The sequence below is a fragment of the Schistocerca cancellata genome, chromosome 5 (assembly GCF_023864275.1).
Source record: "Schistocerca cancellata isolate TAMUIC-IGC-003103 chromosome 5, iqSchCanc2.1, whole genome shotgun sequence".
Lineage (NCBI taxonomy): Eukaryota > Metazoa > Arthropoda > Insecta > Orthoptera > Acrididae > Schistocerca > Schistocerca cancellata.
In genome coordinates this window covers 475123696-475144842 of record NC_064630.1, presented here as the reverse complement: position 1 = coordinate 475144842, position 21147 = coordinate 475123696, and the positions used below count along the sequence as shown (strand labels likewise).

At 42.3% G+C, this 21147-nt stretch overlaps 1 protein-coding gene across 2 annotated transcripts in view; it reads left to right on the top strand.

The window, feature by feature from the left end:
* The window catches only part of LOC126187308 (proton-coupled amino acid transporter-like protein CG1139), a 1061389-nt gene that overhangs the window by 740398 nt on the left and 299844 nt on the right, over positions 1-21147 (top strand). The window contains exon 1 of one of the 2 annotated variants that reach the window (XM_049928309.1): positions 4109-4163. The exons of the other annotated variant lie outside the window; for it this stretch is intronic. The gene's annotated coding sequence lies outside the window, so the exon portion shown is untranslated. Of the gene's footprint in view, positions 1-4108; positions 4164-21147 lie in introns of those variants that run through there. 2 annotated transcript variants of the gene reach the window in all.

Sequence of the window (21147 nt, the reverse complement as noted above, 5' to 3'; positions counted from 1 at the left end):
CCACGCTGTCGCGGCATGCTACCAGTGTTAAAGACTGCGATGGAGCTCCGTATGCCACGGCAAACTGGCTGACACTGACGGCGGCGGTGCACAAATGCTGCGCAGCTAGCGCCATTCGACGGCCAACACCGCGGTTCCTGGTGTGTCCGCTGTGCCGTGCGTGTGATCATTGCTTGTACAGCCCTCTCGCAGTGTCCGGAGCAAGTATGGTGGGTCTGACACACCGGTGTCAATGTGTTCTTTTTTCCATTTCCAGGAGTGTATAAGTTCTTAATTATTTCAGTTTCAAATGAGACCATTTGTTTATTTACAACCTTTAGAATGCTTTATAGCTACAAGTAATGATATCAACTTGCTGACCAGACTCTCCAGAAACGCTATTGAAATCGTGTTTGCCGACCGGAGTGGCCGTGCGGTTCTAGGCGCTACAGTCTGGAACCGAGCGACCGCTACGGTCGCAGGTTCGAATCCTGCCTCGAGCGTGGATGTGTGTGTTGTCCTTAGGTTAGCTAGGGTTATTTAGTTTTAGGCGACTGATAACCTCAGAAGTTAGGTCGCATAGTGCTCAGAGCCATATGAACCATTTGAAATCGTCTTTATATGGAAGTGTTTGATACTGTACTTCAGTTCCTTTTATTGTGAGACGCCAAGTAACAGGTATAATTGCCTGTTTCTCTGTTCAGAATTCACACGTCCTGCAGAACAATACAGCGTACTATATGAGCGTTCCACCCATCGAACACTAATTAGTAGCTATGTAGGACCATAATTAGATTTAATGTGGTCACTTAAATTGTAATAACTGATTCAGCACTTGATTACCAAAACATAGAAAATGCTTTTGATTAATGTGTAAAATGATGCATGTTTCGCCACCAGCTGCTTTTATTTTAAACCCAAATATCAAACGATTTCAGTCGTGTACCATCTTCACGGATAAGGCTTAAAATGGTTTAAGCCACCACATACATTTGTCATTACTTAAATATGAATATCAGTATACGACACACGACTTTTAGAAGTAAACATACTAATACTAAGTGTACACAGAGTAGTACGGTTAACTTTTTTTTAACAACAGTTAATATCTCATCAAAGAAGAGTAGTGTGGCATAACAAAAGTTAATACTTACAATATTCTAAGCGGGCTACTTATGTATAATCGAAACCTGTTTGTTGTTATGTCCCAAGATGTCATTAACCTGCATTCCAATGACAAAAAATAATTGCACATAGTTTCACTTGAAATTAGAGCCACGTTTGAGCGGCCTGCGTATGGTTGCATATTTGGAGTTGGTGGAAAAAACTCCTCTACACAAAATTCATGAGCATAACGGGAAAAAGCCCTAATAACTGATACTATGGAACGAACGCTCTTCCTTGCACTTCAAAGTGGTTTTCCCTGTGTGGGTACAGATGTGCATGTACAGACGTTCTTGAACAGCACTGATCAGCATTTCAGATATTATAACTTAAAACACAAGCCATAAACTGCGACCACTTCGAGTAAAATATCAAACCAACTGATCGCGACCGTTTCGTCGCATTGGGCGTGGAACGACGCCCTGCGTTTGTGTGCACATGTACAATTGAACCGCTGGTCACTGCGTATTTTCACTCGGCGCCGCATCGCGCTACGTTCGCAACAGTTCGCTCATGTTCGACGACGCGTAAGTACTGGCGCCGCTGTCTTGTGGGCAGGGATTAGCCCAAAGACTGACAAGGACTGTACAGTGAGGTAGCCATTCACCCTGGTAGGGCCTCGTTTTCGAGTAATCGGCAGAAAAAAGCTCTAACACTTTCAAAAAGTAATGTTAAGCAGATTGCTTGTGTAGCGGTAATGGTTAAGGAACAGTCATCACGTGCAAAATGTTGTGGTTTCAAATCTTGTCAGTTTTTTTTCAGAATTTTTAGTTTTTTCAATCTTTAACAAAACGATTTTGATCATTATGATTGTTCAAGTAAATAAATTTATTTTTTAAATTTCTGTTGCATCCCACGTGGTTTTAATCACGGTTTCAAATTTTTCGATTTCTCTACTCTTTTCTTCCTGTCATTCTTTTCCCACCTGTGATTTTAATTATTTTAATGTATTAATTTTGCTATTTTGGGAGTAAAATAACTGATGATGGTCGAAGTAGAGAGCACATAAAATGTATACTGGCAATGGCAAGGAAAGCGTTTCTGAAGCAGAGGGATTTGTTAACATCGAGTGTAGATTTAAGTGTCAGGAAGTCGTTTCTGAAAGTATTTGTATGGATTGTAGCATTGTATGGAAGTGAAACGGGGGCGATAAATAGTTTGGAAAAGAAGAGAATAGAAGCTTTCGAAATGTGGTGCTACAGAAGAATGCTGAAGATTAGATTGGTAGATCACATAACTAATGAGGAGGTATTGAATAGAATTGGGGAGAAGAGGAGGTTGTGGCACAACTTGACAAGAAGGAAGGACCGGTTGGTAGGACATGTTCTGAAGCATCAAGGGATCACAAATTTAGCATTGGAGGGCAGCGTGGAGGGTAAAAGTCGTAGAGGGAGACCAAGAGATGAATACACTAAGCAGATTCAGAAGGATGTGGGTTGCAGTAGGTACTAGGAGATGAAGAAGCTTGCACAGGATAGAGTAGCTTGGAGAGCTGCATCAAACCAGTCTCCATGTTATTGCATTCATTATGTCCATTCGTCATTTTGCTTGACTTTTGTTTTATTTATAATGTCTTCTTTCATTTGAATCTTCATGTGTGTTATTTTCCCATTGCGAAGTAAGAATTTATGTTTTAAATGTTTGTATAATGATTACCATCCAAAAAAATAAAGAGTTTGTTACGAAGAATAAGTATTTGACACCATTGCACAGATAAAATGGTTCGAATGGCTCTGAGCACTATGGGACTTAACTTCTGAGGCCATCAGTCCCCTAGACTTAGAACTAGTTAAACCTAACTAACCTAAGGACATCACATACATCCATGCCCGAAGCAGAATTCGTACCTCCGACAGTAGCGGTCGCGCGGTTCCAGACTGTAGCGCCTAGAACCGCTCGGCCACCCAGCCGGCTGCACAGATAATATAAATGGGTAATTTGTCTTTTGGTTTTTTAATCGATAGACCAGCATTTTAAGTGTGTATATACTGTTGTAGATAAATAAAAATAATTCAAAGCGAACGCACAAAAATTCCTAGTGGCAAAAGAATAATAAGAAGAAAAAATGAGAGCAATTGAAAAAGTTCAAATTACGATTGATATGTTGTGACAAAGGAATAGAATTTAAAAAATTACATTTAAAGCTATTAACTGAATAAAAATGATCATCAAAGCCATTTCGATAAACAATCAGAAATAAAAAATTTCTGAAGCACGTAACAACATTCGATGGCCGAGCGGTTCTAGGCGCTTCAGTCCGGAACCGCGCTGCTGCTACGGTCACAGGTTCGAATCCTGGCTCGAGCGTGGATGTGTGTGATGTCCTTAGGTTAGTTAAGTTTAAGTACTTATAAGTGTAGGGGACTGATGACCTCAGATGTTAAGTCCAATAGTGCTTGGAGCCATTTGAACAACATTCGAACCCACAATCTTTTGGCTGTGAGGACTGTACGTTACGCGTTACGCAACACAACCAACTGTGTAACATTACTCCACGCAAAATTCCGATTTTTTTTTTTTTCGTTGATTACTCGTAAACCAGGGTCCACCAGGGTGAATGGCTGCGAGGTGTGGTACCTGGGACCCTAACCTACTTCACCGCATACATGGTTTCAAAGAGTCGATCTCGTTACTGGGGACCCCTGCTCGTAAGGGAAGAAAGACCGTAACAGAAAACAGCAGTTCAGAAAGACGTATATAGGCTGGCGGCGCCAGTCCTTCCAGGTGTTGCAATTTCAGTAGCCTACATTGAAGCTATACGAAAAACTCGGTCTGCCCTGTCCAGTGACAGCACGGCTGCCCAGCAAGCGCAATTTGAAGATCGCCCGGGTCTTACGAATTCGCGGCCGCGTCGGCCTGCGTCCTGGAGCGACCACACTTTCACTGCTCCCAGCCGCCGCCGCCGCCGCCGCCACAGCGAGTTGCACGCTGGCGAGCGACCGGTTGTCAGTCAGTGCGGCGCGAGGTGTGCGACGAAGCCACGCTGTGCGAACGCCTGCTTTCATTGGCTCGGCTCTCAGGTCAGTTCACCACTCATATCCTAACACTTTGTTCGGCAAATTCCGTTCAGTTTGTTGTAGAGTGAGCTATAATGGACGATCAAAAAGTTACCGTTTGAGGGCGCTGTTGCAGCGTATATGAAACGTCGTGCTACTCCATTGTGGGTATATCGAGTGTTTCGCAAATCATGTTTACACGTTTGTAGAGGGGACATGGTAGATCAGGTTTTACATGGGAACCCATGTCCGCATCCAACGATGCTACAGAGCGTCAAAGTTACAGGCGCCGGCGCCTGTGAATGTATACAGGGTGGTCCATTGATCGTGACCGGGCCAAATATCTCACGAAATAAGCGTCAAACGAAAATACTAAAAAGAACGAAACTTGTCTACCTTGAATGGGGAAACCAGATGGCGCTTTGGTTGGCCCGCTAGATATCAACACGGATATCAACTGCGTTTTTTTAATAGGAACCCACATTTTTTATTACATATTCGTGTAGTACGTAAAGAAATATGAATGTTTCAGTTGGACCACGTTTTTCGCTTTGTAACAGCTGGCACTGTAATAGCCACAAACATATGGCTCACAATTTTAGACGAACAGTTGGTAACAGGTGAGTTTTTTAAATTAAAATACAGAACGTAGGTACCTTTGAACATTTTATTTCGGTTGTTCCAATGTCATACATGTACCCTAGTGAACGTATCATTTCTGAGAACGCATGCTGTTACAGCATGATTACCTGTAAATACCACATTAATACAATACATGTTCAAAAATGATGTCCGTCTACCTCAATGCATTTGGCAATACGTGTAACGACATTCCTCTCAACAGCGAGTAGTTCGTCTTCCGTAATGATCGCACATGCATTGACAATGTGCTGACGCATGTTATCAGGCGTTGTCGGTGGGATCACGATAGCAAGAAACAGAAAGAAACCCGGGGACGTCAGATACGGTGAACGTGCGGGCCATGATATGGTGCTTCGACGACCAATCCACCTGTCATGAAATATGCTATTCAATACCACTTCAACCGCACACGAGCTATGTGCCGGAAATCCATCATGTTGGAAGTACATCGCTATTTTGTCATGCAGTGAAATATCTTGTAGTAACATCGGTAGAACATTACGTAGGAAATGAGCAAACATTGCACCATTTAGATTGCCATCGATAAAATGAGAGCCAATTATCCTTCCTCCCATAATGCCGCACCATACATTAACCCGCCAAGGTCGCTGATGTTCCACTTGTTGCAGCCATCGTGGACTTTCCGTTGCCCAGTAGTGCATATTATACCGGTTTACGTTACCGCTGTTGGTGAATGACGCTTCGTTGCTAAATAGAACGCGTGCAAAAAATCTGTCATCGTCCCGTAATTTCTATTGTGTCCAGTGGCGGAACTGTACACGACGTTCAAAGTCGGCGCCATGCAATTCCTGGTGCATAGAAATATGGTACGGGTGCAATCGATGTTGATGTAGCATTCTCAACACCGAAGTTTTTGAAATTCCCGATTCTTGCGCAATTTATCTGCTATACTGATGTGCGGATTAACCGCAACAGCAGCTAAATCACCTACTTGGGCATCATCATTTGTTGCAGGTCGTGGTTGACGTTTCAAATGTGGCTGAACACCTCCTGTTCCTTAAATAACGTAACTATCCGGCGAACGGTTCGGACACTTGGATGATGTCGTCCAAGATACCGAGCAGCATACATAGCACACGCCCGTTGGGCATTTTGATCACTATAGCCATACATCAACAAGATATCGACCTTTTCCGCAATTGGTAAACGGTCCGTTTTAACACGGGTAATGTATCACGAAGCAAATACCGTCCGCACTGGCGGAATGTTATGTGATACCGCGTACTTAGTTTGTGACTATTACAGCGCCATCTATTACAAAGTGAAAAAAGTGGTCCAACTAAAACATTCATATATATTTACGTACTACACGAATATGTAATAAAATGGAGGTTCCTATTTAAAAAACGCAGTTGATGTCCGTTTGACCTATGGCAGCGCCATCTAGCGGACCAACCATAGCGCCATCTGGTTTCCCCCTTCAAGCTAGACGAGTTTCGTTCTTTGTAATTTTTTCGTTTGACGCTTATTTCGTGAGATATTATATATATGTACAGGGCGATTCAGTAATGATATTACGAACTTTCAAGGATGGTGGATGAACGTATCAATTTGAGGTAAGGGTCCCTGTGCTGGAAACGAACGAGACGGGAGTTACAAGCGAAAACCTCTGACAATGGAATACATGTACCATTACTGTTGTTGCTAGGAATGTAGCGTACCAAACTTTCAGAGGTGGCAGTATAGACCAAGACAAGAAAAAATGTCTACTGAACATGAGCTCTAAAATGATTGTCTGAGGAGCTATCAGCACTTGGCCATCATCGCTAATGAGAAACACGACTCGTTTATTGAATAAGTATTCATTTCTCTTAAGGCGTGCATTTTAGAGCCAATGCTTACTAGAATTTTATTGTTTTGGTCCTTACTACCACCTCTGAAAGTTGCATACCCTACATTCTTAGCAACAACAGTACCGGTATATGTATTCCATTGTCAAGAGTTACCGGCCGACCACAGTGGCCGAGCGGTCCTAGGCGCTTCAGTCTGGAACCGCGCGACCGCTACGGTCGCAGGTACGAATCCTGCCTCGGGCACGGATGTGTGTGATCCTTAGGTTAGTTAGGTTTAAGTGGTTCTAAGTTCTAGGGGGCTGATGACCTCAGATGTTAAGTCCCATAGCATTTGAACCATTTTGTCAGAGTTATCAGAACGGTTTTCGCTTATACCTTTCGACTCGTTCCTTCCCGTTATAGGGACCCTTACCTCAAATAGATACATTTACCAGTCTCCATCATGCTTTAAAGTCTGTAACACCACTACCGATCACCCTTTGTATACGAACAGTTACAGGTGCCGGCGCTTAAACTTAGAAGCTTAGTACCGTCGTTGGGTGACATTTCCGATCGTGGGTTCGTATGTAAAACTTGGTTTACGAAGTCCCTTCTAAAACCTCTAGGAGTGTGTAACAATAATTGCAAAATACCCTGTATAAACACCGACATGTGGTCAAGGAATTACGTGGCATTCGTGTCTTTCTGACGTGCGTGCGTTAAAGGAGGAACGTGAACCGTAGTGACGTTATTACCGTATGCGTCCAAGCAAGACCAACTTGCAATGATTCTTTTCTTGGTTGCCGAAGGACAAACACCGGTAGATTTCCATCGGAAAATGAAGACTGTGTGTGGGGCACCATGGGTGTCGAAACCCATCACTGTGGAATGGTGCTGCTGCTTCATGATAATGCACGTTGTCATATCGTAAATGTAACGCAGAAGTTACGCCAACTCAAATGGGAGATACTCGTTCATCCGCCCTGTAGTCCTGATCTCTGCCTATGCGATTATCGCGCCTTCGGACTAGAGATGGGCAAACTCGTTCATATTTGGGAATTAGTTCACTGGTGATCGCTTTTTTTTTTTTTTTTTTTTTTGAACCTTTCGTTTTTACTCGTTCACCGTTTATTTGTGCTTGGGACACGGTTCTTACGAAAAATTGAAAATTAGTAGCATAGGTGACTGAAGATGGAAGGCGCCAAGAGGGGCTCTTGCCTCCACCCTGGAGTACAGAGTTTTTATTCATACCAGAATTCTCACACACTTGTAATTTTCATGATTCAGCAAAACCTATCGCAGTGAAATAATGTAAGGTGGCGCACGAGAAACCGGCCCCGAGTACAGACTGCTCGCCAGTTACGCACGATTTGTTGACCGCTACGAGCAGAATAGATAAACATGTAATAATTAGTCAGTGAAGAAATAAGAAACAAGCTAATGCAAAGAACAACTTCGAAGAATAGATGACGATTGGTAGGCGGCAATGAGGAGTCTAGTACTGGGGGCCGATTTTTCGAGCGCCACACTGTACCTCTGAAATAATATTGTAGAAGTTGTCATATTCACTTTACAAAACGTGACACCAGACACTCGATTATGGAACGCAGACTTCATTCGGTTGTAAGTCGGTCTGCCTTCCATAACAATGAACATGCTCTTTTACCTTGGATCAAAAAAAGACGGAAAATGGCCACTTGTGTGTGCCGTGCGGACTTCCTTTGCATGTGTAATAACAAAAAAATCTTGCCTTTTAACAAGTATTTCTCCTGCTGTTTATCGAAACGTGAAGTACGCAGATATGCCGTTTGTTACCTGAAAATATGTATTACATACCACGCCATTTTATGTAAAATACGTAATTATAAAATACAGTTTAATTACCGGTCATGGACGCTGAATAGAATACGAAAGGAACCAGAAGTTAGCAGTCCAAAAAAGGTTTGAAGCAGATCTAGAATGGGCGTGCGCAGCGAACGAACGAACAACTCTGTACTGAACTATGTGCAGTCGGCAGTGGAACTGCGGCGAATGGCCACGCGAAGAAGGACGAGTCCGGCCGAGCGAGACCGAGAGAGATGGGAACGGAATCGAGGCTGGAACGAAACCGGCCGACGTGCCATTGCGGGAACGAGACCGACCGTTTCCCGTTCCCGGGAACTGTAATTAGAAAGCCGCAACCGAAATGAACTATGAAATACCGTTCCTTAGAATTCGTTCATCGCTCGTTCCGTTCATCTTGATGAACCGTTCCTTTGGACCCGTTAGTTGTCCGAACGACCCATCTCTACTTCGGAATTTCAAAAGGGCCTTGAGGGCTCGACGATTCTTATCAGACGAGGATGCGTAGCGGGCAGTTACGGACTTCTTCACGCAGCACGACACGGTGTTTTACCAAACGGGTATCTTCAACCTGGTGATTGCCTCAATGCTCACGGCGATTTGCCTGATTGGCATACCGATTCTGGACTGTACAGTCTTCGAATGGAAACTTTGTGATCGCCCCTTTATACAGTAGTCTTCTCTAGATGTATTACCGATTTCAGTCACAGTCGAGCTTTTTAAGCATCTCGAATTTCAGCATTTTATGGTTTCATGAGGATGTTCCGAGAGCAACAGCCACACGGCCGCTTAATCACATTCGTGAACAATATAAATAATTTGTCATTGTCTTATGACTTCGTAAAGAATCTTTGATAAGGTTGTCACCTTCCGTATCGCTTGCCGCTTTAATAAAATCGTCTGCCCCTGATTTTAAAAGGGTTGTACTTGAAACGATATAGGTAGCACCAAATTTTTAACATCTCACTACTATACTGTGTAAAATCAAATACAAATATGAGCTCTCCTAGATTGCATCGCCTCGCTGCAATTCTTACCACAACAAGAAAGAGCGAATATAATGACAAATATGAATGAGTCGGCAGCAGAGACATATTTGTTCAATGAAAAACAAGAAAGTAAACACTACATCGTAAGCACGAAACTAAAAGGAGTGTGTGTTTTACCGAATATTTCTTACGACTGTAAGTGATATTATTCTGCCAAAGAACCACTAGAACATTTTCCCAAACATAATTATTTTAAAGATCGTTCATTTCACTAAAAAGAATAGCTGCTTACTATCAAATGCAAAGATAAAAATCGCAAGCTGCTCTCAGCCCGAAAACATGTTTCAACACCACAGTGCTTTACTAGGCACGGTCTTCCTGGGGCTGGTACGCATTTGCGTTCCTGTGATGTCAGAACTGTCTTCTGCACCCAGTTACAGCGGCGGCCTACAGTTCAATGTGGACTAAACGTCGGTGCAACACAGCATTTTTCACATTTACAAGCACTGGCGGTGCTGAATAGAAGTAATAAGCAACAGATAAAAATCCTAAGGAGTGGCGGAGGATCGAAGCCTAGAACTTCAGATCCCTGACTGTGACACTTAACCACAGGGACACCAAGTAGAAGAGAAATAAATTTTATTTAAAAATTTTAAATACTCATTATGGTGCCAAATCAAGGAGCAGAGAAAAACCAAGCGGGCACTATCGGGACACTTTTTTGGCACATGAGTTCCAAAAGAAATCCGTTGGAATTCGATCACTCGATAAATAGTACAATTCTCAAGGCTGCCAATTCAACTAAGTACCTGGGTGTTAAAATTACGAACAACTTCAGTTGGAAAGACCACATAGATAATATTGTGGGGAAGGCGAGCCAAAGGTTGCGTTTCATTGGCAGGACACTTAGAAGATGCAACAAGTCCACTAAAGAGACAGCTTACACTACACTCGTTCGTCCTCTGTTAGGATATTGCGGCGCGGTGTGGGATCCTTACCAGGTGGGATTGACGGAGGACATCGAAAGGGTGCAAAAAAGGGCAGCTCGTTTTGTATTATCACGTAATAGGGGAGAGAAATCAGATCTCGAACAGAAAGGTTTAGGTGTTTGTTTTTGCAGAGTAATCATGTAGATGTAGATGTAGACAGGAGAAATAAAAAGCACAGTAAATGAAGAGTTATAAATTCAGCTATACAAATTAATGTAACAATTGATAAGTGTGATTTGTTTGTACACGGTCTTTACGTTTGTGTCACGGACTACTTCCAGTGTCCTCCGAGTATTATGGTCATAAATAAGGCTAAAAGTTGTAAAATGTACAAAATAACAGGACGGCTGAGATGCCTTTTTCTCATAAACCATTGTTGTTGTTGTTGTTGTTGTTGTTGTTGTTGTGTTCAGTCCTGAGACTGGTTTGATGCAGCTCTCCATGCTACCGCATACTGTGCAAGCTTCTTTATCTCCCAGTACCTACTGTAACCTGCATCCTTCTGAATCTGCTTAGTATATTCATATCTTGGTCTCCCTCTACGATTTTTACCCTCCACGCTGCTCTCCAATGCTAAATTTGTGATCCCTTGATGCCTGAGAACATGTCCTACCAACCGGTCCCTTCTTCTTGTCAAGTTGTGCCACAAACTCCTCTTGTCCCCAATTCTATTCAATACCTCCTCATTAGTTATGTGATCTACCCATCTAATCTATAGCATTCTTCTGTAGCACCACATTTCGAAAGCTTCTATTCTCTTCTTGTCCATACTATTTATCGTCCATGTTTCACTTTCATACATGGCTACACGCCATACAAATACTTTCAGAAATGACTTCTTGACACTTAAATCTATACTCGATGTTAACAAATTTCTCTTCTTCAGAAACGCTTTCCTTGCCATTGCCAGTCTACATTTTATATCCTCTTTACTTCGACCATCATCGGTTATTTTGCTCCCCAAATAGCAAAACTCCTTTACTACTTTAAGTGTCTCATTTCCTAATCTAATTCACTCAGCATCACCCGACTTAATTCGACTGCATTCCATTATCTTCGTTTTGCTTTTGTTGATTTTCATCTTATATCCTCCTTTCACAACACTGCCCATTCCGTTCAGCTGCTCTTCCAAGTCCATATCTCATGTTAAACAACGACTTCAACATCTTCGTAACGTCTGATTCTCTTTCATTACAGATTGATTTGCAAACGGTCTTCAGTTTAATAGTACACCACAATAAGATATTTGTGACGAATACTTTCAGGGTTCCTCGTAGCTGAAGGTAAACTGCTATATTCGTCAGTAGATGACAGCACTTTTATACAGCATCAAAACGCACAAAAAAATATAGGTTTGCATGATACTAGCAAAATTAGTGAATCTGCTGTCGCATTACAATTTCTGTTTTCAAACAAAATAAGTTTATTAAAAGTAAAGGTGTTTGTGTGGCAGGGAGAGAACCTGGGCTACAGATAAGTAAAAACGAATGACGCTGTCCTACTAGAGACGTAGGAAGTTATGGACATCGTTGGTGGCCATACATCAGATTAAGTTGGCGCTTACTTTATTTGTTCCAACCACAGTCGCCTACATGTGAGATTCTCTTACCACATACAAAGTCCATTATGTACATCGTACAGTGGCTATTCTTTGTCTTTTGAGGGATTGCCCGATAGAATAAATTGTGTAAAACTTCAAAATCAGAAATTTGGGTATTTAAATAAAGTTCGTGCAATATGCGGCATACACTGAGTCAGCGCTGGGGAATTTAGCACTTTAGTTATATGTTGCCCTGTTCCTCGCTTTGATTACACAACGGAAGTTTGCAACTAATTTATTTTTCGCCTCAAGTGGCAGGGAAGGGGTGTGCATTGAAGCCCTATCTCCACCCTCTACTGACACTTCATTAGAATGCAGTTTGAAGACAATCACCACTAAAGCAAGGTAACGGCATAGGAGAATATTGAAACGTCGGAAACTAAAACTACTGAAACTACTTTATTCGCTTCTATTTTTACAAAAAATAGATTTTATATTATTTCTCTCATTCCACAATGCCATTTCCAATCACCAAATCCACTTGCATTCATAGGTGCCGAAATTAATCTTATCCACGATGTAGACCGACGCGTATAAAAACAAAGACTGTACTGAATATAATGACAGCATGTCATAGACGTTCATCGACATTTGAAAATGGCCACGAGTGCAGTAACTAGTGATGCAAATGAATTCAATTTTTCCAGTAAATTTAACGGCCTAAGGTGAACAAAATGGTTTCGACTATCTGAACCTCCACTGAGGAGGCTGATCGGAGTGTGAGGAAATTAACAGATATGTCTGTACATAGGATGTTTCGGTGATAACGGTCTAAAAGTTAAGGAAGGGTGGAGAAGAGAACTATGTCAACGAGATGCAGGAAACCAAGGTCCGAAAACAATTGAGTTGAAAGCTATAAGCGAAAATTAGAAAACTTCTGTTGACGATGGCAAAGTACAAATGACACATTTTTATATTAATTTTAAATATCTGCACAGCTTGCACAAGTGCTACATAAACAACAGTTCAACAGTTATTTGATGTGGTGATTCCCCCCCTCCCGACAATCTTCTGTGCAGGCGTGACATCGTCGCGTAAGCTTCTGTTGTGTCGTACTAGTGTCTCGTACACTACATATATTATCACCCCCCCCCCTCCCGGCCCCCCGAAAAAACATGATTCACGTCAGATGAATCTGTACCTACAGATTGGAAAATTGCGCAGGTCGCACCAGTGTTTAAGAAGGGTAGTAGGAGTAATCCATCGAACTACAGACCTATATCATTGACGTCGGTTTGCAGTAGAGTTTTGGAGCATATATTGTATTCAAACATTATGGATCACCTCGAAGGGAACGATCTATTCATACGTAATCAGCATGGTTTCAGAAAACATCGTTCTTGTGCAACGCAGCTGGCTCCTTATTCGCACGAAGTAATGCCCGCTATCGACAGGGGATCTTAAGTTGCTTCCGTATTTCTAGATTTCCGGAAAGCTTTTGACACCGTTCCTCACAAGCGACTTCAAATCAAGCTGCCGGCCTATGGGGTATCGTCTCAGTTGTGCGACTGGATTCGTGATTTCCTGTCAGGAAGGTCGCAGTTCGTAGTAATAGACGGCGAATCATCGAGTAAAATTGAAGTGATATCAAGTGTTCCCCAGGGAAGCGTCCTGGGACCTCTGCTATTCCTGATCTATATAAATGACCTGGGTGACAATCTGAGCAGTTCTTTTAGGTTGTTCGCAGATGATGCTGTAATTTACCGTCTAGTAAGGTCATCCGAAGATCAGTATCAGTTGCAAAGCGACTTAGAAAAGATTGCTGTATGGTGTGGCAGGTGGCAGTTGACGCTAAATAACGAAACGTGTGAGGTGATCCACATGAGTTCCAAAAGAAATCCGTTGGAATTCGATTACTCGATAAATAGTACAATTCTCAAGGCTGTCAATTCAACTAAGTACCTGGGTGTTAAAATTACGAACAACTTCTGTTGGAAAGACCACATAGATAATATTGTGGGGAAGGCGAGCCAAAGGTTGCGTTTCATTGGCAGGACACTTAGAAGATGCAACAAGTCCACTAAAGAGACAGCTTACACTACACTCGTTCGTCCTCTGTTAGAATATTGCTGCGCAGTGTGGGATCCTTACCAGGTGGGATTGATGGAGGACATCGAAAGGGTGCAAAAAAGGGCAGCTCGTTTTGTATTATCACGTAATAGGGGAGAGAGTGTGGCAGATAATATACGCGAGTTGGAATGGAAGTCATTAAAGCAAAGACTTTTTTCGTCGCGGCGAGATCTATTTACGAAATTTCAGTCACCAACTTTCTCTTTCGAATGCGAAAATATTTTGTTGAGCCCAACCTACATAGGTAGGAATGATCATCAAAATAAAATAAGAGAAATCAGAGCTCGAACAGAAAGGTTTAGGTGTTCATTTTTCCCGCGCGCTGTTCGGGAGTGGAATGGTAGAGAGATAGTGTGATTGTGGTTCGATGAACCCTCTGCTAAGCATTTAAATGTGAATTGCAGAGTAATCATGTAGATGTAGATGTAGATGAAATAACTTGCCACTAAACGGATTTCACCTTTCAGGAAACGTCTGACCAAGGTGATCACGAGTAATGTGTGCCTATTAGAACCGTATAAGTGTACGAATATCAAGTTGATTATATTCCAACAACGTGGTGATTACGTATCCCAGCAATATCATGTACATCGACGCAGATAAGCCAGATGGGAGCACGTAAGGATACATGGATCAATCATTTACTTAATCCGTCCACGTGTTCACTGAGCTGAGGTGTATTCAGGCTTGTTCAAATGTGGAAAACAGTTTTATCTCACTCTTTGTCAGGAGATGATACAGATTGCGGATTTAGATGGATTACCGCATCCCTGAAAGATGCGTGTGTATGTGAAGCCAATAAATATAGCTCTGAAGAAAAACGAGGTATATAGGAATAAGAAATTGTTTTCCTTCTTGAGCTGCAAACGAGAACTGATGGGTGTTCACAATTTCCGCATGGAGATTTTCAAAGGAACGTGCATGGATAATGCGACTATTGTGCAGTCCATTTCTGGTGAAACGGATTTCATTCGAGGAACGAACTTGTAAATGAAACTGGGTATCGACCATATAAGACCGCAATAACCTCTGGCTCACCACGACTTCGTAGTCAGCAGGAGTTAAAGCTTGCAAAACTTCTGTGAATGGTACGGCTGCAGCTGCTGTTCCTGCTCACTTTCCACACATTATTGCGTTTGAGAAAAAGTTATTGTTGATGGAGTGATAATTTGAGACTCCTCATCCACGTAAACAACCACTATTTCTCACAAGGCTGGAGTTCGAAGTCACTTTGTGGTTGTGTTGAGGTACCACTTACCTATTTTTTATCATTGGAACGGTCTTGAGTATACTGTGAGCTCTGGGTGTCTCCGATATGGGCATTTGAAGGCATAAAACGTGTCCCCACATTATCCATTTTTTTCCCCATAAGCTAAAATTATGGCTGCTAACTTTGTAACCGAGGTGTTTTACTAAGGTGGGTCGACTGTACGTATCAGATCATCAACACAGGCTGTGGACTTACAGATCTCTACAGCAGGACTGTGTACTCATGACGCCACCAGAAATTCATTAGTGGTGGTTTCCGCACACACCCTTCATTATGTACGCCTAATTGTTGGTCGGTTTTATCCAGGTTGGGTTCTGACAGAGTGGAGAGAGGGACGCAGATTTTTGTGTTTTTCTTCCCCATCCTACCCTGAATTGCTGTCACTAGAACTTTAAACGAACCACATTAAAATCTAATAGTAATAAGAATAACATACAGAAAATGTTACAATAATGATAACTCGTTTACATTAATGCGTAGTAAATGGCTTTAGCCCAACTTCTAGCGCTCGGTAAGCGATAAGGGCTTTGGAACAGGCTCGAGGTTTCCCGATACATCGCATTGTTCGATACAGTATCGACTTGTTCAAACAATCACGTGGCGTCTGAATAGCGCGGTGCGAGTATAAGGGATTCGCGAGAAACTACGAACTGTAGATCAATTAAAATTACTTGATAATTGACATTTCACTTTCCTCCAATCAGAGCGCTCAACGTCACGCCTGAACCGTTGAAACTGCAACAATAATTGGTCAGTTCACTTTCAATTCCTTGTCCGGCATTTTTTCATGATGTGTTTGGATCCCAAATCATGGGACTGGCACTTTTATTTCTAATTTCATCACACAGATAAACACACCAAAAACAACACACACGCGCACACCCACACCCACCCACCCACCCACCCACACACACACACACACACACACACACACACGCACACACACACACACGCACATAACACACGTTTCATACACAGCACTAACCAAACACTACTAGGTACTTCCGCATAAGAGGCGATTCAGCGTCGTGCCTTACTCACAGAGATAGGCTTATACTACTCGTAGATAAAATTCGTACGACTTTGCGCGAAACCGAATTTTTAAAGTCTACAATCCATCGTTTCGACTGGGTCACCACATTCACAAATATAACAACTCAGCTCTGTCATGTGGTCTAATGCAATTGTTAGCGTATAAATCTGACGTGTCGAAGATTTGTAATTATTTTTCGCATCATTTTCATCAAGGTATCGACTTTTTTTATTTGACCTTTTTCCTTCTTATCACTTTTTCGTTTGGAATCTGCCTATTTCGCCTATAATCAGCTACCATGTGCCAACGAGGGCTGCTCATAGGTTGGTAACGCGGCTCCTCGTGTAGCCCTATGAAAATAGTTTCAGGTAATGGTAACTAACGATGGGGAGCAGTTCACTTTTAGAACTGATACCGATTTTTTTTCTGCTTTGTGTTTTCTTGTGGAGGTTAGCTTAAATCGCCAAGAACAAAGCGATCGTGATTTTAGTCCTACCGCATATTGCTGACCGCCGTGTCCAAGGATACATTGAACATCACGGGGTTAGGGTTAGCTTAGGAGATGAGTTTAAATTCAGAGCTACAAAACGCATCGTCTGCCGCGTTTCAGACATTGGTCGCTTATGATCAGCTGTGGATAGAGTATATCGCATTTCAGACATTCCTCGCAGTGGCCACTTCCAACATAGCCCTGTGTTACACATTAACAGTATTTGTGAACTGACCCGCCGTGTTTGTGTGTCAGTGTCACCCATAACTGAACAGGAGCCGGTAGCCGGTGTGGCAACACTGTAGCGGCAAGTGAAAGATGTCAAGAATCAAGTAATTTAAATCGGACAATAGCCACAACAGTAAGCTATAGTTCTGCTAAAATTTGTCATCACACTGCAGAAACGGCATAAAATTCTACCTCTGCACAAACTCATACTGTGTTTGAACAAATTTACAATATGAATTCTTACCACAGTACCAGTATGTCTGCGTATATCAACATTTATGTTGATTTTTAAGTAAATGTAACAGACAAAGACAAAAATGTTGTCCTCCACAAAATATTACTTGACTGAACCCAGTACATTTTTATTTATTTATTGGAGGGGGTAATGATTTACCAAGTAGGTTGCTAATGAGCATTTCAGTCCCTGTTCACATATTAGAATAACAGATAAAAAGTTTACCAGATTTTAATCAGTTTGAAAACAAGACGACAACGTCCAGATGAAACAATCAAGGCAGTTAATCAAGAATTAGATACTAAAAAAATGAAATGTATCGTAATGAAGTGACTATAATTTGTATCGCGAGAATGAATTACAGTGGCAGGGCTCATCTTTGAGACATTACCAACAAACGTCACCAGATAGCGAGACGATCGAAAGTTCGGGAACTGGACAGAATCATAACTGCAATCTTCTTTTCATTTACATAATGTAGTTGCAGTTGTTACACATGACCTGCACCCTAGAAAGATATTACAGTCTATGTTTCACATTCATTATTTTAATTAAAATTTATAGTGCATCTAAAACGTTGAGACAGAGCGCTATGATAGTACCAACAAAAGTCACTAGATCGCAGACCGATCAAAAAGATCGAAGAGAATCCAGGATTCCCGAAACTGTGACGTGAATAGTTCGAATCGTGTTCAAACGTAGCACTAAGAGCTTCCCACACTAATAATATACAGGGTGGCCTACTTAAATGTTTCAGCGTAAATATCTCTGGAACAACTTCCACAGGTATGAATATAAGGCAGGGGCTCATGAAAGTAAATACAATGAGACATTTTAGAACGTAGGCAACTATTATTTTCAACACAAACATATGTTTTTGTTTTTAAATGGACGCTCCTTATTATTTATTACTTAATCAGTAACATGAAAAATCGCAAAAAGAATGACGTTGGTTGCATCGCATTACGTCAGTTATATCTCGAGAAATTGCAGAGCGAAGTTGACGTTTGACATAAACGAAACGCGCCGCTTTTGCACATTCCGAGACGCAAGCGTGAACCCCACGTTGCTCGCAGTCACGTGTGATTGACATACTACAATGCAACAAACGCTGTACTTATTGTTATTTACGCTGCTATTGAATGGACTTGAAACAATATAGACGTGCAGCCACACTCAATGAAAAGCCGGCCGGGGTGGCCGAGCGGTTCTAGGCGCTACAGTCTGGAACCGCGCGACAGCTACGGTCGCAGGTTCGAATCCTGCCTCGGGCATGGGTATGTGTGATGTCCTTAGGTTAGTTAGGTTTAAGTAGTTCTAAGTTCTAGGTGACTGATGACCTCAGAAGTTAAGTCCCATAGTGCTCAGAGTCATTTGAATCATTTTGAAAAATAAGCAAACTGTTTACTCGTTTGTGTTTTATTGTTCGTTACTACAGTACTAGAACGGACACAACGGCAATAAAAAACCGAACACACCGGCCAGGGTAAACATAATTAATGGTTGACCAAGGAAGTAACAGAGGGGTAAATGGTAGTTGTACATAGTTATGTAACTGGACATCTGCATTGTTTCCATTTCCCTTAATGACAGCGTAAATAGCAATAAGTACAGCAAATGTTGCATCGCAGAACGTCAATCACATTGCGATTACGGGCAACGTGAGGTTCACGCTTGCATCTCGGGACGTGCAGTAGCGACGCGTTTAGTTTATTTCAAGCGTCAAGTTCGCTTTGCAATTTCTGGGGATGTAACTGACGTATTCGATGGGACCAACGCCATTCTTTTAGTGATTTTTCACGTTACTGATTGCGTAAGAAATAGCACAGGGTGTTCATTTAAAAACCAGGAGTTTGCGTTGAAAATAATATTTGCTTATGTTTTAGAATGTCGCATAGTATTTACTTTCATGAGCCCATGCCTTACATTCATATCCATGACAGTTGTTTTGCAATATCTGTAATTGCTCCAGACATACTTGCGCCGAAACGTTTAAATGGACCACTCTAAATACATTATAAAATCAAATGGCTCTGAGCACTATGGGACTTAACATCTATGGTCATCAGTCCCCTAGGACTTAGAACTACTTAAACCTAACTAACCTAAGGACAGCACACAACACCTAGTCATCACGAGGCAGAGAAAATCCCTGACCCCGCCGGGAATCGAACCCGGGAACCCAGGCGTGGGAAGCGAGAACGCTACCGCACGACCACGAGCTGCGGACACACTATAAAATGAAAGGGTGCCCTTACTATTATCACACTAAGACTGCTAATACAGTTCTGCTGACTACGGCGATAAGAGCATGCAGACGAGTCGGATATCGTTTCTTCCAGTCTTTTCTGCCTACGGTCAGGAAATTTAGTGTTCCTTTTATTTTTGTACTTACTGACACGCTTTATTCAACTTGTTGTGGTTTGTCGGTTCTCCATGCACACTTCAGAATCGTGTCCGGTTTCTTGTAGATAGCAAGTATGACCAGCCCGTCGATGGGTGCCTTTACCTGGCTGGACCGCCGCACCTTGTGGCCGAGCGGTTCTAGGCGCTTCAGTCTGGAACCGCGTGACCGCTACGGTCGCAGGTTCGAATCCTGCCTCGGGCATGGATGTGTGTGATGTCCTTAGGTTAGTTAGGTTTAAGTAGTTCTAAGTTCTAGGGGACTGATGACCTCAGATGTTAAGTCACATAGTGCTCAGAGCCTTCATCTTTACCTGTCTGGACCACTGCCTATAACCAGTAACGCAAGCCCATTCATGTAAGCTGGTCCTCATGCGAGCAACTGACCTAGCAACCTGTATCACATATCACCTGGTCAACACGGATTTAGAAAACAACGTTCTTGATATTTCCTCACAAGTGGCTCGTAATCAAATTGCGTGCTTTTGGAATATCGTCTCAGTTATGAAATGATTTCTGGCGGTCCCCAAGGTGGTGTTATGCGCCCTCTCTTGTTCTTTGTCTATATAAAAGATTTAGGAGACAATCTGAGTAGCCATCTTACGTTGTTTGCAGATGATACTGTCTTTTATCGTCTAGTTAAATCATCAGAAAATCGAAACCAACTGCAAAACGATTTAGATATCTGTATGGTGCGAAAATTGTAAATGGACTCTAAACAACGAAAAGCGTGTGGTCATCCACAGGAGTGCTACAAGAAATCCGTTAAAATCTAAAGGACATAAATTCAACTAAATACCTAGGAATTACAATTACGAACACTTAAATTGGGACGAACACATAGAAAATGTTATGGGGAGGCCGAACCAAAGACTGTTTTATTGGCAAAACACTTAGAAGATCCAAGAGATCTACTAAAGAGATTGCCTGCACTACGCTTGTCCGACCTCTGTTGGGGTACTGTTGTACCAGAGAGACCTAACGGAGTACATCGAGAAAGTTCAAAGAAGGGCAGCACGTTTTATATTATCGAGAAACAGAGTAGAGAATCTCACGGACATGATACAGTATTTGGGATCGAAATCTTGAAAACAAAGGTGTTTCTCGTTGCGGCGGAATCTTCCCACAAAATTTCAATCACCAACTTTCTCCTCCGAATGCGAAAATATTTTGTTGACGCTGACCTACGCAGGGAGGAACGATCATAATAATAAAATAAGCGAAGTTAGACCTTACACGGAGTCCGCCGCTCGTGGTCTCGCGGTAGCGTTCTCGCTTCCCGAGCACGGGGTCCCGGGTTCGATTCCCGGCGGGGTCAGGGATTTTCACCTGCCTCGAGATGACTGGGTGTTTGTGTTGTCCTCATCATTTCATCATCATCCAGGAAAGTGGCGAAATTGGACTGAGCAAAGATTGGGTAATTG